Consider the following 14,801-nt stretch of genomic DNA (forward strand, 5'->3'; position numbering starts at 1 on the left):
CACATGTTTTTAATATCTGGTGGGCAGGTTTTCAATTTGAATTGTCTGTACCCAGACAATTCAAAAGATGCAAAATGGTCCATAGTAGAATTTTAATTGTATTGGAGCGTAGACACTCAGATGCTTTTAAAAAGCCAAATTTGCTTTTAAAAAACAAATTGTCTCAGCATCACTATTATGAGAAGTATGATATAGAATTCTAAGCTAAAAGACAGTTGTACATTTGACTGAAATTAGTGAGAATTTCCTTTTGCAAGAAACTTTTCTATAATTATCACTCATACTATTCTTAAACTTCTTTTCTTTGTTTTTTAATATCCAAAGTTAATTTCCATCAGAGATTCCCAGTCAGAACCTGTTACATTGCAGTTTCTGGGGTGTCTGCCTCTCTGTAAAACTGGGAGACACTGGACCGCTTTGACAGGCAGCCCCCAAAAAGGGAAGAGGATGAAGCAGCTGCTGAGAGGACAAGCAATGGTGGTGAACATATGAGTATGGAAGAGAAAGGACTGCAGGTAATTTGGTGTCATTTCTCTGGAGAATCTTTAACTGAGCCTCCTGAAACCCCTGTGACCATGCATCTATGATGGATATCTAAAGGAGAACATTGAATTCAGATAAAGCCTCAAGTGGACAGAGAATCATAGCATCAACACCAGCTCTGTTCAGGAGCTGTTAAATAGGCAGACGCATTTCGGAGGGCTGAGAAAGGGGAGTTAAAGTAAACTATAAGAGTTAGGGGTATGAAACAAATTGGGGGAAATAAACTCCACTACCAAAGTATTAAGTGGCAATCAATAGGAAAAGAGGTGCAGCATAATAAAATTACTGCTTGGACCCAGAGCAACAGCACAGCAGACCAGCAGCAGCAGCAATGTTTGAGATACAGAGCAGCACAGCACAAAGACAGTGGAAGCACTGGAGAATAAACCAGAAAATTCAGAGCCACCTTATCCATGACATGAGGCGTTATCAAGACTGCATACAGGAATAGAGGACATGAGAGTCAGGAAAGGGAAACAGTTCAAGGCTGGTGCCATGCAGAGCTCTGCAGGAGAAGAGCGAGAGAGACAAAAGCATTAATTTTATTAACCATGAAAACAAAGGGTTGGGAAAAGAATGTAAAGCCTCAAGACAGCAGCAAAGGAGACCACAGCTCCTTGCTGTCAGCACTACAAAAGATGAGAATGATTGATCACAGTGTGGCTAACACTGAAATCAAATGAGATTAATTGCAACTCTCAAGCAACAAAGAAAGCACTGGAAATACTCTTTTCTCGCTTCGGGATCACAAGAAGAATTAAATGCTTAATAGGTTCAATTCTAGTGCTGAATTAATGTAAGAACAACAGCAGTGGAATAGTGTGATAAGTAGTGCTTTATGCATTTTCACTTACCTTGTTTTCATTGGAACATTTAATAAACTAGTGCAAATTCCAATTAATTAGTCAGATCAACAACTCATCTGAATGAGGCATTTGTATCCTCTCTGTGTCTGTGAATTCAAAGCCATTTCCAGGGACTGTTTTTCTTTGGCACTTTTAGCACCACTAAACCTTGTGCAGTTAATATAGTAGATGGTATTGCATAGCTCAGCAGGTAATTTTTACAATTATTGGTTTTTTAGATTCAACATCATGGGTGAAAGGGGGGCAAAAAAATAGTAACGGCAAGAACCTAGTCTTTGGAAATAAAAATATCAATAAAAAAAATAGCCACTAAGGCCATTTATTCTGAACTAATGAAAAAATGTATCTGTGGGTAGATTTATGCCTGCAAACAGAAACATCCCTTCCCTTCCCTTCCCTTCCCTTCCCTTCCCTTCCCTTCCCTTCCCTTCCCTTCCCTTCCCTTCCCTTCCCTTCCCTTCCCTTCCCTTCCCTTCCCTTCCCTTCCCTTCCCTTCCCTTCCCTTCCCTTCCCTTCCCTTCCCTTCCCTTCCCTTCCCTTCCCTTCCCTTCCCTTCCCTTCCCTTCCCTTCCCTTCCCTTCCCTTCCCTTCCCTTCCCTTCCCTCCCCTCCCCTCCCCTCCCCTCCCCTCCCCTCCCCTCCCCTCCCCTCCTTTCCCCTCCCCTCCCCTTCCCACACATGCAGCTGTAACATCTAAACCTCTAGATTCTAATTCACTATCATTCCTTTCCATAAATTGTCCCACTGATCTTAGTGACCAGTCAACACAGAGTGAAATTAACTTAACAGTGAAATAGACAAAGGAAGAAAAAAAAAGAAAAACAAACCCAGCAAATAAAACCTCATATGGAATATATGCAATAAATATGTGATTATATTTTGAGTTACAATATTTTGCATTTTCTAGTGTTAATATTTGCCTGATCAGTCAACCTTCAAAAGTTGCATTTAGAACTTGCCTGATATTTTGCCTTCCAGATATGCCTCTTTCATCAAGCAGCTGTAGAAGTTTTATGAAAAGACATTTTTAAAATTAAATTTAAATTTTAGTGTTACTTTGAAAAAAGTTGATCCAAATACAGCCTTCAAAACAATGCACCACCCTTCATTTCCATCGATGTGAAGAAGGCAATCCAGGTGCTCCCCTTTTAACACAAATTTTCAGAGTGGTATGACTAGAAAATATCACAAGACTCACCATTCTGCCATTGAAATCCACCAGTATTTACCTGAATGATGCAGTTTATGGTGTTCTGGCAGCATATGTGTGGTCAGACAGTCAGACAGAAGCTGGCTCACTCAACCTTTAAAAAAATCCTTGCTAACTTTAGAGAAAAAGAGAAATCTTACTCTTTTACATTGCCATGTTCTCAGAAGTCATCATATATTCAAAGAGATTATATTTAAAAATTTTATTTCATTAATAATCCTAATCTTCACACCACTGGGATTACTGTCCTTGTGGAGGAAGCCCGATAAGACACTCAATAGGCAGAAACTCGATATTAGTTTATTGAACTTTAATTTATATTCTTTATTCTTCCAGAGAGAAAGACTGTATTTCTTTTGTTTTTAAATCCAAATATCTGCAATGTACATGACTACTCCTGTTGATTAAACAAATATTGGAATAATCTTTTCACCAAAATGCTAATTGTAGTCATTCTTACAACTTGATGCAAAGAGAAAGACCAGTGTGATTAAATTGTAGAATTTTGGGCCAGACAAAAGGAAAGTTTTCAAGTAATTTTTGTGTTGGGTGGGGCACAATTTCAGTTTTTTAGGGAACTAGATACTTCTGCAATGCCAAAAAGTATTGGATAAAATAATCTTTTTTATGTATGCTACCCCTTAATACCATGTTCTCAGTGCAAAAACAATGCAAAATTCCCTTGTAGGATTCCTTTATGGAAATAAACCTTTTTTTTTGTTTGTTTATTTCCAAAGGCATTTTGGCTCATATTTTAGAATATTTCCTGTAATTTCTTTCTGACTCTGACAAGTGTTTCCTTCATTGTTGAAAATAATTCAAGTTAACAAAGGAACTAGTGGAGCTTTTGCAAATGCACATATCTCTGTGAAGCTGAGTTTAATCACTTATTGATTCATCTAGGTTCCTCTACACTGCCTCCCAAAGCAGTTTTAATACTGAAAAGCAAAGAAAAATACCAAAGTTATGATCATAATGGCAAAGTCATTTGCAGTGATGAACTACCACTTCTACAGTTTTGATGACAAATGACTTATAAAAGGTGATTTTGTCAAGAAGATAAAGTACTCATAGCTACATTTTGACACACAGAAAAAAATGCAGTATGATTGTGGTTTCCATAATGCTTACCCAAGTTTCTGAAGCAGACTTATAGATTCCTTTTCTGCACAATTTCCTCCACATACTAGGTCCATTTTGCTGTTTTAGAAATATGTTATCTTTATCTTCTTTGCTATGTAACAAAAATGTTTCTGTCAAGCCCAACACTGAAACTACCCACAATGTGTCTCATTCTTGTTTAATACCTAAAAAAGAAAAATCACTCACCAAAGTAGTGGGTAGTCATATGCATTTAAACATTGAGGAAATAGGTAAATTGGGCTGACTTCTGCATCAGGAACTAAGTTCTTAGCAATTCAGCTATCAGAGTTACACTCATTTACCTGAGAAGCAAGCCTTCCTGAAACATTAAGGAATTAAAGGATTAATCTTCCTTGATTCTGTACTCTGCAGCAAGGAGAGATATATGAGTGCAGCACTCTACAGGATCAAACTTCTCAATCAGTCTGTAAACAAAGGCTGTAGGTGTGAAGAAAAGGAAAATAATGCAAGTTGTTTATCTTGAACAGAATGGCCTTCAGGTATAAAAAATGACTATTGCTTGCAGAGTATTTGTAATCTGAAACAACACACAACTTTTTCCTCTAGTTAATAAACTCTTTAAAATGAGCGGGTCACTTGCTACAGCCTTTTAGTTAAAAAACTTATGTCTGGTGAGTATACATGATCCTGCAAGCTATGGTGAATAAAATTAGATTAAGGGGAGAGGAGTACCAAGGACAGAATTATGTGATAGATCTGTGCAGCACACAAAGTGACTTTTTTAAGAACCTTACTTGTAGGTAGTCAATTCAAACATTTGCAATATTTTGCACATAAGGAAAGGTCAGTCTGCACCCAAACAAGCAAATGTATTAGGAAATTATGTTCACTCAGCAAAAACTGCAAAGGTAGTCATGGCAACAAAAGCTTCATATTTTGTGGAGTAGTATGCTGTTAAAAAGTTATCATGAAAAGGCAGCAGGATGAAGATATAACATGGTGCAACTTTGTTTCTCACTTTATTTCTATCCATTGTGGCTTAGAAAGAGAGCATGACTTTTCTCCAAGTTATGCAACAGAGGATTAAGGAAACTTTACATCAAGTCCCAGTTTCATGACAGGCTTCCTGAGTGAATCTTACGCCATTAAATACCTTTACAGCTTATTTTCTAATTAGGAGGATGACTAATATTTCCATTGTTTGCACCATTTAAATACCATGAAGGTATTTGAATCTGTGTAAAGCTATTACTTGGTTTGGCGTTACCACAGCACAGTGATGGACTGCCATTACCCTTTCAGCTGTAAACAAGACATTTTTTGTGGGTGTTTGGGTACCATCACTTCACAAATCACACTTTCATTAAAAGGTTTGAGAAAGAGTGAGAAAAAGAAAAGCCAGGAGAGAGAGAGAGGGAGGGAGGGAAGGAAGGAGAGAGTAAGAGAGAGAAAAGAAGAAAAAAGGAAGAAAGAAGAAGATTAGGAAGAAGATGAGGAAGAAGATGAGGAGGATGAGGATGAGGAGGAGGAGGAGGAGGAAGAGGAGGAGGAGGAGGAAGAAGAGGAAGAGGAGGAGGAAGAGGAAGAGGAGGAGGAGGAGGAAGAAGAGGAGGAAGAAGAGGAAGAAGAAAGGCATGAATTGTTTGCTGAGTGCATTATGAAATTGAACCATCAGCTTTTGTTGCCTGCCTCCAGAAGCAACAGATAATTCACAAATGTACAAGTATTTTGATGGTACTTTAGAGGACACTGTCTGGTAGCTGTCACAGCTCAGTCTTTCAGAGATTGGTTTCTAAAAAGATGTGACATACCTTTGATGCACCTTAGTTAAGCCAAACATAATAATATTTTTAAGTCTTGACAATATAAAACTGTCCTTGTTTCAGCTGGGATAGAATTAATTTCTTGTCAGTAGCTGCTACAGTGCTGTGTTTTGGATTGAAATAAGAATGGTGTTGGCACCACTGACGTTTTTGCGGTTTTGGTAAGTTGTGTTTGTCCTAAGTCAAGGATATTTTTTTTTGTCCCATGTTCTTCCAGTGAGGAAGTACACAGAAGAAGCTGGGACAGATGACCTAAACTAACCAAAAGGATATTCCACACCATAGAATATCCAGCCCAGTATATAAAATGGGGGGAGTTACCCAGAAGCGTGGTCTATCTGGGTGTGGGAAGGGAAGTCTGCCATAAGTCAGTGAGCAGTGAACAGTTGTGAATCACTTGTTTTCCCTTTTTATATAATTATTATTATTTACCCCTATTATTGTATTTTACTTTATTTTAAAATATTAAAAAGTTCTTATCTCAACATAAAAGTTTTGCTTTGACTTTCCTCCCAGTTCCAACACAGTGGGAATAGAGGGAGGGTTCAGTGAATGGTTGCATGGTGCTTAATATTCAGCCTTTTTTAAATCACAACACAAACTTTTCTTCTTTTTGGTAGAAATACATTTTGCACTGAAAGAAAAGCAAGAAATTTATAGGAAATTTCTGACCAGTATGACAGTAAGTCAGGCTACGATTACTGATTTATTTTTTTTTTAATGTTCGGAGGTAGGGATTTTTGGTACAGAAATAAAAAATAATTAAATTATTTCTCTACATGAGTATCTAATTCTTTTCTGTCAATTGCACTCTTCCATCCCCCATACACATAAACATCTACATGTCATTTCCTTATTCCCCTGAAGCCACAACCACCTGCCTCTGCAGGATCGAACTACCAGTACTGTTAAACTATTTAATACAGTTTATCACATTACAGTTTAAAGATTCTCTAGCATGGCATTTACCCACATGACTAGATTAGGTCATTATCAGAATTTTAATCAATTGCATTTTCACTAGTATTTTCTGACAATTTCCATTTTCAAGAATGATATAAATGGCATTAAATTAAATACTATATAATAAAATAAATAAAAAATAAAAACATACAATGAAGGAGAAGGATAGGTTATCGTCAATAATAAAAGGAGTGATTAACAGGGGCAGTGATTCATAATGCTCATAATGCAATGTTTTAGTGGTTTTACTGAGTAGAAGAAAAACACCATAATTACATTATCAGCAAACTAAAAATATTATAGAATCTTTTAGAAGAGATGTTAAAACACCAAAAACATATAATGTTGCTCAGCTTAAAGGACAGATTAAGAAGAAAGATCAGAAGGCTGTAAGAATTATCATGTGCCCTTCATCAGAACAGCCTGGTCCCTCTAAATAATAACCAAGAATATCACAGGACAAAAAACAGCAAAAAAACCACAGGAACCCCCTAAAACCACACCTGTGTAGGACTGAATCATTGGCATTGTTAAGAAGGAATTACAGTTTCTAAAATATATTATCCCTATTGTTACCCTATTTCAGCATCCTCCCCTGATTCCCCAAGTGCATTAAGGACTATTATGATGCTTGCAATTTAATGCTTGTAACAAACTGACTACAAGCATAAGATCTTAGAACACTCTGTGCTTACTCCCACCAGGGCTGCTGGTGATAGGCACAACTTGACCAGAAATAGGTACTTCTTAATGTTAAAAATGAGGGGAAATAAAAAAACATGTAGGAGAGTACTATAGAATAGATAGGGTTCATCCTGAAGATGTTTTTGTCACTCTTTAAAGCTCAGAGATCATCCATTGCTGGAGATAGAACACCAAGCTCATGAGAAAATTGAGAGACCTTATTTGTCAGCAATGATGTTCATTTTCAGTTCCACCCCTGTGTACTGGTGACACTATCATATTACTTGGGCTGTTTGATGGTATTTTATGTCTCTGAAACATCCCAATTGAATTACAACTTTACAAGATACAGTTGGATGAACAGGATTCTAAATGCAACAGATACATACTTATTACTTAATTTTTAAGCCTTTTATCAACTGATGCTTTGATAATTAAAATAATTGGCTAATTCAGTCAAAATTCAAATTTATTTGAAGAGTTTTAAATCTTTTCCTTGACCTGCTTTTGTTTTGATTTTTATAGCTTAAGTTATTTTCACATTTATTTTATTCCTCAAGCTTGCACCTTCTTTTCCAGTGACATAGTGGAAGTGTCACAACAGCAAGCTTCAAACTCCGATGGGTGAGTTGTTCCTCCACAGTTAGGCTACCATCTTCCATCTGAGCTGGATAGTATGGTTGTCCTTACACAATGCTCATTTCAGACATAAGCATCACAGAGTTACTTCTGGCCCTGCTTGATTTTGGGCTCCTACGGGAACAAATTTAGTCTGACTTCATGCTCACTTCTCATAGCCTTTTTCTGGAGATACCTTTTTTGGGGAGTTGAAAGCCAATGGCAATGAAAAGAGTATTGTCAAAAGTCATTAAAAATGTGTGACTCCATTATCCACACTGCTCTCTGAAATGTTAATTAGCCTGCATCCTGATGTAACAAAATTGACATCAGTCCTCACTTCCCTTGAAAGCAGACTCCTGAACATGAGACACTGTAAGTTTTGTACTTTTTTTTTTTTTTCAGATTGTAAAAGCTCATGAGTACCAACACATACACCTGTTAGCAATCATATGTTCTCTTTGAGCAGAACTACTAGGGCTCAAACATGCTTCTGAGGAGCTCAGGGGCACCTCTAGATCAGAGTGCAGTGAGGTGCACCCAGACAGGCTTTCAGTAAGAATTCTCTGGTATGGCTGTCTGAGCCACATCCATACCTGACCTTTCCTACACTCATCTAACATGCCCCTGAATCATGATAATGACAATCCCTTATGTACCACTTCTTCAAGGGGTTTGTAATGGGAGCCCAGCCACACAAGTTTGAGAGGTGGTTCTAAACAATGGCAAAAGTTTTCATCACTCAAAGAAGCTATGTATTATTGTACTGCAAACTAGAAAACCTTACTTTTTAAAAAACAAAACTCTGAACAACTTAATCCAGCAGGGTTGAAGCAAAGTATAATTTATTAACCACCCCACTGACCATGCCAAGCAGATGCTTGCTCTAAACATTGTTCCCAAGCAGTGCAGTGACATGCAACACTTTGTATCTTGTTCTGCACCTTTCTTGATCAGTGTCTCTACATTACCCTTCAAACTCTGGCTGACAATTATTTTCTCTCTCTAGTCTCTGTAGAAGCAACAGAATTTCTATCTCCTCGTTGGAAATTCACCCGCTCGCCTCTCAGTAAAACCATCTCAGCTGCTCACAGCAGCTCTTCTGGGTTTGTCCAACAGCAGCAGTTGCCCTTCCTCTGAAAGAGCTAACCTAAGCTGCTCTTTTTGTAAAGGTACACAGCATGTTGCAAAGGATGAGCAAATAAAAGAGAAAAATGAGCTACACCAGAGATATCCAAGTACCAAAGAGACAGCCACCTCATCTAACTGAGGTGGGCTGAGCCCAGCAGATCCCTGCAGAATATCTCATTCTTGCATATAAACATCTCAAATACAGGTGTCAAGGGGAGCATGCCAAACTCTGTTTAGTGGTGCCCAGCAGCAGGACAAGAAGTAATGGCCACAGCTTAAGCCAGAAGAAGTTCCATCTCAGCATAAGGAAGAACTTTAGACTGAGAGTGGCAGATCACTGGAACAGGCTGCTCAGGGAAGTAATGGAATCTCCCTGTCTGGAGGCATTCAAACTCCATGTGGACATGTTCCAGTGTAACGTGTTCTAGGTGACCCTGCTTTGGTGGGGGTGTTGACTAGATGATCTCCAGAGGCTCCTTCCAAAAGTCACAATGCTGTGATTCTGTGATTCTGTGAGACCTGGGGCAGATGGAAGTGCTCTACAACCTCAACAAGACTGCAGGTGATACCAAGTCAAGGTGTTCACTGTCACACCTGAAGGACAGGATGATATCCAGAGGGATGGCATACCATCCAGAAGGACCTGGACAAGCTAGAGAAGTGGGTCCATGTGAATCTCATGGCATTCAACATTGCCAAGGTGCTGCATCTGTATCAGAGCAACCCTTGCTATCAACAAAGGCTGGGCATAAACAGGTGGAGAGCAGCTCTGCAAGAAGAATTTAGGGGTGCTGGTGGGTGGGAGGCTGGACATGACCCAGCCATGGGCACTCCCAGCCCAGAAAGCCAAACGTGTCCTGAGCTGCATCCAAAGCAGTGTGGGCAGCAGGGGAGGGAGGGGATTCTGCCCCTCTGCTCTGCTCTGGTGAGAGCCCACCTGGAACCCTGCATCCAGCTCTGGGGACCCAGCATAGGAGGAACATTAACCCATTGCAGTGAGTCAAGAAGACATCCACAAAAATTCTGAGACATCTGGAGCACCTCTTTTATGAAAACATGCTGAGGGATATAGAACTGTTCAGCCTGGACAAGAAAAGTCTCCAGGAACACCTTATTACAGCCTTTCAGTACTTATAAGGAGCTTATAAGAAAGATAGGGACAAACTCCTTATAGGATCTGTAGCAATAAGGCAAATGGTAATGGTAAAGTTTTTAAAATAAAGAGGGTAAGTTCAGACTAGATATAAGGAAGAAATTTTTAACAGTAAGTGTGGTGACACAGAGAAATGGGTTGTCCAGAAAGATGGTACGTGCTTCATCCCTGCTAAGATTTAAGGTCAGGTTGGATGATGCTCTGAACAATCTGATCTAGCAGAAGATGTCCCAGCTCATTTCATGGATATTGCACTAGATGACCTTTAATGTCCTTTCCAACACAAGACATATTATGATTCTATGTTTCGATGAAATTAGGCTCCTAATCATTCATTAGAGAGGACAATTTTTACAATGGCTGTCAAGAAGAGACATGACAGTTGTGACATGAAGGTATATTTTCACTGTGGAAGAGAACAGCAGCACATGCTAGTCTGTTGTTTGAGGCATTTGAGTTGAATGTGCAAAGTTCAAAGGCTGAATTCACTCCACGGACAGAGTGCACTTGGTGTTATGCGCTTGACGGGGGCGCAACACCCCCCCCAGGACCCTGAACCTCCTACGCAGTCGCTGATGGATCAATGTAGGAATGTGAGATGGGCTTGCTTGTTTATCCAAGGATCATTTATTAAAGCATAAGTGTGAAAACAAAAGCGTCCCTAGTTCAAATGTAGAACACAGGCAAGGACCACGAACAAAGGTAGAGCAGTGGGTTTTAAGGGATAGGACAGGGGTGGAGTTTAGGGTTGGGAACCAATAACAAAGAGATTGGGGAGGAACACAAGGCGGGGATTACAATGTTTAAACCAATAGGGAGTTACAGGGAAGGGGAACAGTTTCACTAAACCAATAAGGCATCGAAGGATAAAAAAATGACCGGGAAATCTCTGGAAAAAGGGTAGGTATGAGGGAGGACTGACAGCTGGGATAAAATCAATGCCTCAGGGGAGGGGGAGGGGTACAAAGCCAACTATTGAAAATAGTAATACAGCAAAAACACACCACAAGACTCCACTGTATCAGTGTGACATATTCCTTTTTGAATACAAAATTAAAATTTGTATAAACAAAATCAAAGAAGGCAAAGTTCCAATTCCCACCAATGGCAGTGTTTGCTCATGAGCCCTTTTTGCCTTCACAGGCTTTCCTTTGCATAATGTAGAAAATAGGTTCTGCTTTACAATTTATGTGCTGTTTTCAATTAAAAAACTAGAAGTTGCCAAAATTTTAATTTAAAAACAGAGCACTTCAAATGTGCTTGGATGATAACAGAGGTTCATTAACAGTTTGGGTAAACTAGAGATATTTTAACAGTAGCAAATAAACTTACTGATTTTAAAATGAGCTCATATTTACTTGATTTTGGTGATTAAGCAGAGGAATTTTCTTGTCTGAATCTGAAGATTTCTATGGAACGAAGTATGAAGGAAACTCATACTCTCCCTTGTTAAAAATACTTTGATAAATTGCACCAAGCTGGAATCACTGAAAATAATTTAGCTGAGTGTAATTTCAGTGCCATTTTGTGAAAGATTGATCTCAGAGAAGGAGAAGATAATAAATGGAAAGTATCTTTTTTAGAAAGGGGCAAGATCAAATTTCTTTAATCAGGAAATGTTAAATCTTTAGTCTTAAATCTGAAATCTAGGTGTATTTCCAGGAAAAAAAACCCAAGGTTTTGTAACATATTTTATGGGCCATATCCCTAAGCCCATCAGGGTCAGGAGAGTTCTTATATTTCTGCCGTTAACTTGTTGCTCTCCAGGCTTTCAATCTTACCTCTTTCTGTTGTAAGAATTTCTATTTCATCTAGTGCCAAGTTTCATGACTCCAAGCTTTGTTTCATCATCCCTTTTCAGAAGGAACAAGTTCCTGTGTTGCCTTTTCCCTGGGGGCTTACCCACCTGCATCTCCGGGAGCAGCAGCCAAGCGCAGAAATGGCCATGCACAAAGGAGAGACATCACTGCAGACAAAAGCCAGTGTGGTCTTTGCATGTGCAGCATCCTTCTGCTTTCTCTCTGCTTTCTCTCTGCTTTCCTTTTGCTGCTTCTGACTGAAACAAAAGAAAACAACTGCACAGGTCAGGCACAAGTGAGCTGACCATTTTGGCCTTGCTTTCCAAAGTAATAAAATGAGAACTAGCTCTAATGAAAAACTACTTCTCTAAAGCTTATTAGAGTTGAGAATAACCTTTCTAGTAACCCAGACAGATTGTGAGATAGAGCTTTTACTGCCCAGTGCAGAATGTAATGGACCTACAAACCAATCTGACTACAGACATGAAATTGCTCAGAGAAATTACACAATCTAGGGCAATGGAATAACCACATATTTCAAATACAGAAGTATGCAGAGTGAAAGAAGGGAATAAAATAACCGTTAGAGCTTTTTTGTTTCTAAATTAATTTTATTGGCTTTTTCAAATGTTATCCTTTTACCATTGCAACTTTTTTGTTCTCTCTGTCCTTTATCCATTACATGGTCCCTTTTGATATTATGACACTGATTTGGAGTTGATAATTATCTTGGTTTAATGGGTCTAAGGTCCCTTGGTTTAATGTTTGTCATTAAGGGGGTGTGTCTTACAATATGACTTCTGAAAAGAAATTTATCACCCCATAAAAATGTCCTCAGCTAAATAAAAAATAAATTCACTTCTCCCCATTCTCTTATGATTCCAGTTTATAAACTTGGTGTGAATATTTATCTTCCAGAAAGAAGAGAGGCTACTTTCACAAAACTTTAGCTCTCCCTGTAGATACTATATGATCATTTATAAAATGTATTTGCCCATAGTGACCCATTAGTGACCTCGTACAACTTATGATTAAAACCAAGAATGTTGAGTGAGTATGCCTGACAATATTACTTGAGTGAGTTTGCCTTTTGAGATGAAAGAAAGGTCTCCTTCAAAAATTCTTGTCAAGGTTATCTGTAAGAACAGAAGAACAAACACAATATTCATCCCCAAAGGGAAGAAGAAGGAATACAGATGCATGGATGTGTGTCTCTCTGTCTGTGTTTGGGTCACCATGTGTATAAGAAGAACACTGTTTATGCATTATAAAAAAGCTTAGTCCTCTTTTTTTCCTCCTAAGACATCACTACTAAATCCTGTGCAAATTTATACTGCAAGAAAGCACAGCTTGGTCTAAAATGAATGTCAATAAAAGAAATAATCTGAGCCAGATAATCAGCTCATTCTAAACTCCATACTGCCTGTACTGTCAGGTCTTTGGAATAACATGGATAAGCTATAGATAAGATCAAATTGGCTACTGCAGGACTGACAGCCAGCTTCTTCAAGGCTCTGAAAAAAACCAAGACTCACAGTCATTCCATAAAATTAAGATGTTGTATTCACCTCCATATAATTTGCATTATCTTTAGATTTTTTTATTCACAGTATGATGCCATAGTACCCGTACATAGCACATCCCAAAAGTATCCAGGCTCCTGGCAGTCATTGTGAACTGTGGCTGTCAGATAAAGTGTAGCAATTGGTATATCACTACAAATAAGGGCATGATCTACATGCTCTTACTGATGCAGCTGCTGTAGTGCATAGGCTGCTTAATGGATCAGCTTTTCCCTCTCTTTTTCCAAGGACTGTTGCCCACAAAGGATTTGGGCATCTGGGGAAATTCTAGGTCAGAACTGAAAGATGCCTACATCAGGCCAAATCTACTAATTTGTCCACAATCTTTCCCAAGCATGTAAATATTTTGATTTCTTCCTCAAGCTCAATATCAATGAAAACATTTAAAGTGCCTTTCTTCTGAAGTTAGGATTTTCCCTCTATGAATAAAATTATACCTAAAAGCAAAGCTGAATTACTATGTTAATAATAACACTGCTTAATTGTATTGCTGAGATCATGTTTGCAGAGCCAGGCCAAATATGACTTGTGTTATGCTGGAATAAAAAAAAACCCAAAACATGACTTTGAAAGAAATTAAATGACAGTGCCATGTTTAATCAAAGTTTCATAACATTTTTTTGTTGCTCCTATGCAATTTTTCTAGCTCATAAAGTGTGCTGGATAGTTTGTAGCTGAAATATTTTTTTTCAAATAAAGATTTCTGAAGAAAAGTTAAAATCAGCTACTTATGAAAAAAATAATTATTTACAAAGCAAATAGCTGATTTTACAGCAGTATCTATGCCTTCCAAGCACCCAAAAAATTACTATAAATTACTTCCTTGGTCAGAGATGCCCTGGGTAAATCAAATGTATTTCAGATGAGAACAATCTTCTTCTCCACAGACATCTAGGAAAAATATCTGTGAGTGTGTCTTTGGAGAAATTACACAAAAATCAGCATAAATATGGACTGAGATTTTCCCCCCTTGAGCTCATAAGAAAAAAAAAAAAGCTATAGTAGATAAAGTCTTTAAAGAAATTATTTTATGAAAAATAATTAATTGAAATAAAACCATGTATACCAGTGAACATATCAAAAAATACAATATAATTAATATAAAAAGTATTTTTGGAGTTTATATAGCTGTATGGCTTTTTCAGCCCATTGTGGGAATTGCAGGACACAGTACAGACACCATAATCTCTAGTTTCTGTTGTCCCAGCCTATGTGACACAATAAAGACTTTGTTTCATAAAGTCATAAATCATAAAGACTTTGTTTCATAAATCATGATACCATCCTTTTGTGCTAACTTACTACCTCCTGATGGATTTACAGAA

General features: G+C 38.1%; 1 protein-coding gene across 1 annotated transcript in view; it reads right to left on the reverse strand.

Moving 5' to 3' along the window:
- The window catches only part of PLAA (phospholipase A2 activating protein), a 256,162-nt gene that overhangs the window by 137,595 nt on the left and 103,766 nt on the right, over window positions 1-14,801 (reverse strand). The gene's annotated exons all lie outside the window — the stretch shown is intronic.

The sequence above is a fragment of the Anomalospiza imberbis genome, chromosome Z (genome assembly GCF_031753505.1).
Source record: "Anomalospiza imberbis isolate Cuckoo-Finch-1a 21T00152 chromosome Z, ASM3175350v1, whole genome shotgun sequence".
Classification (NCBI taxonomy): Eukaryota; Metazoa; Chordata; class Aves; order Passeriformes; family Viduidae; genus Anomalospiza; species Anomalospiza imberbis.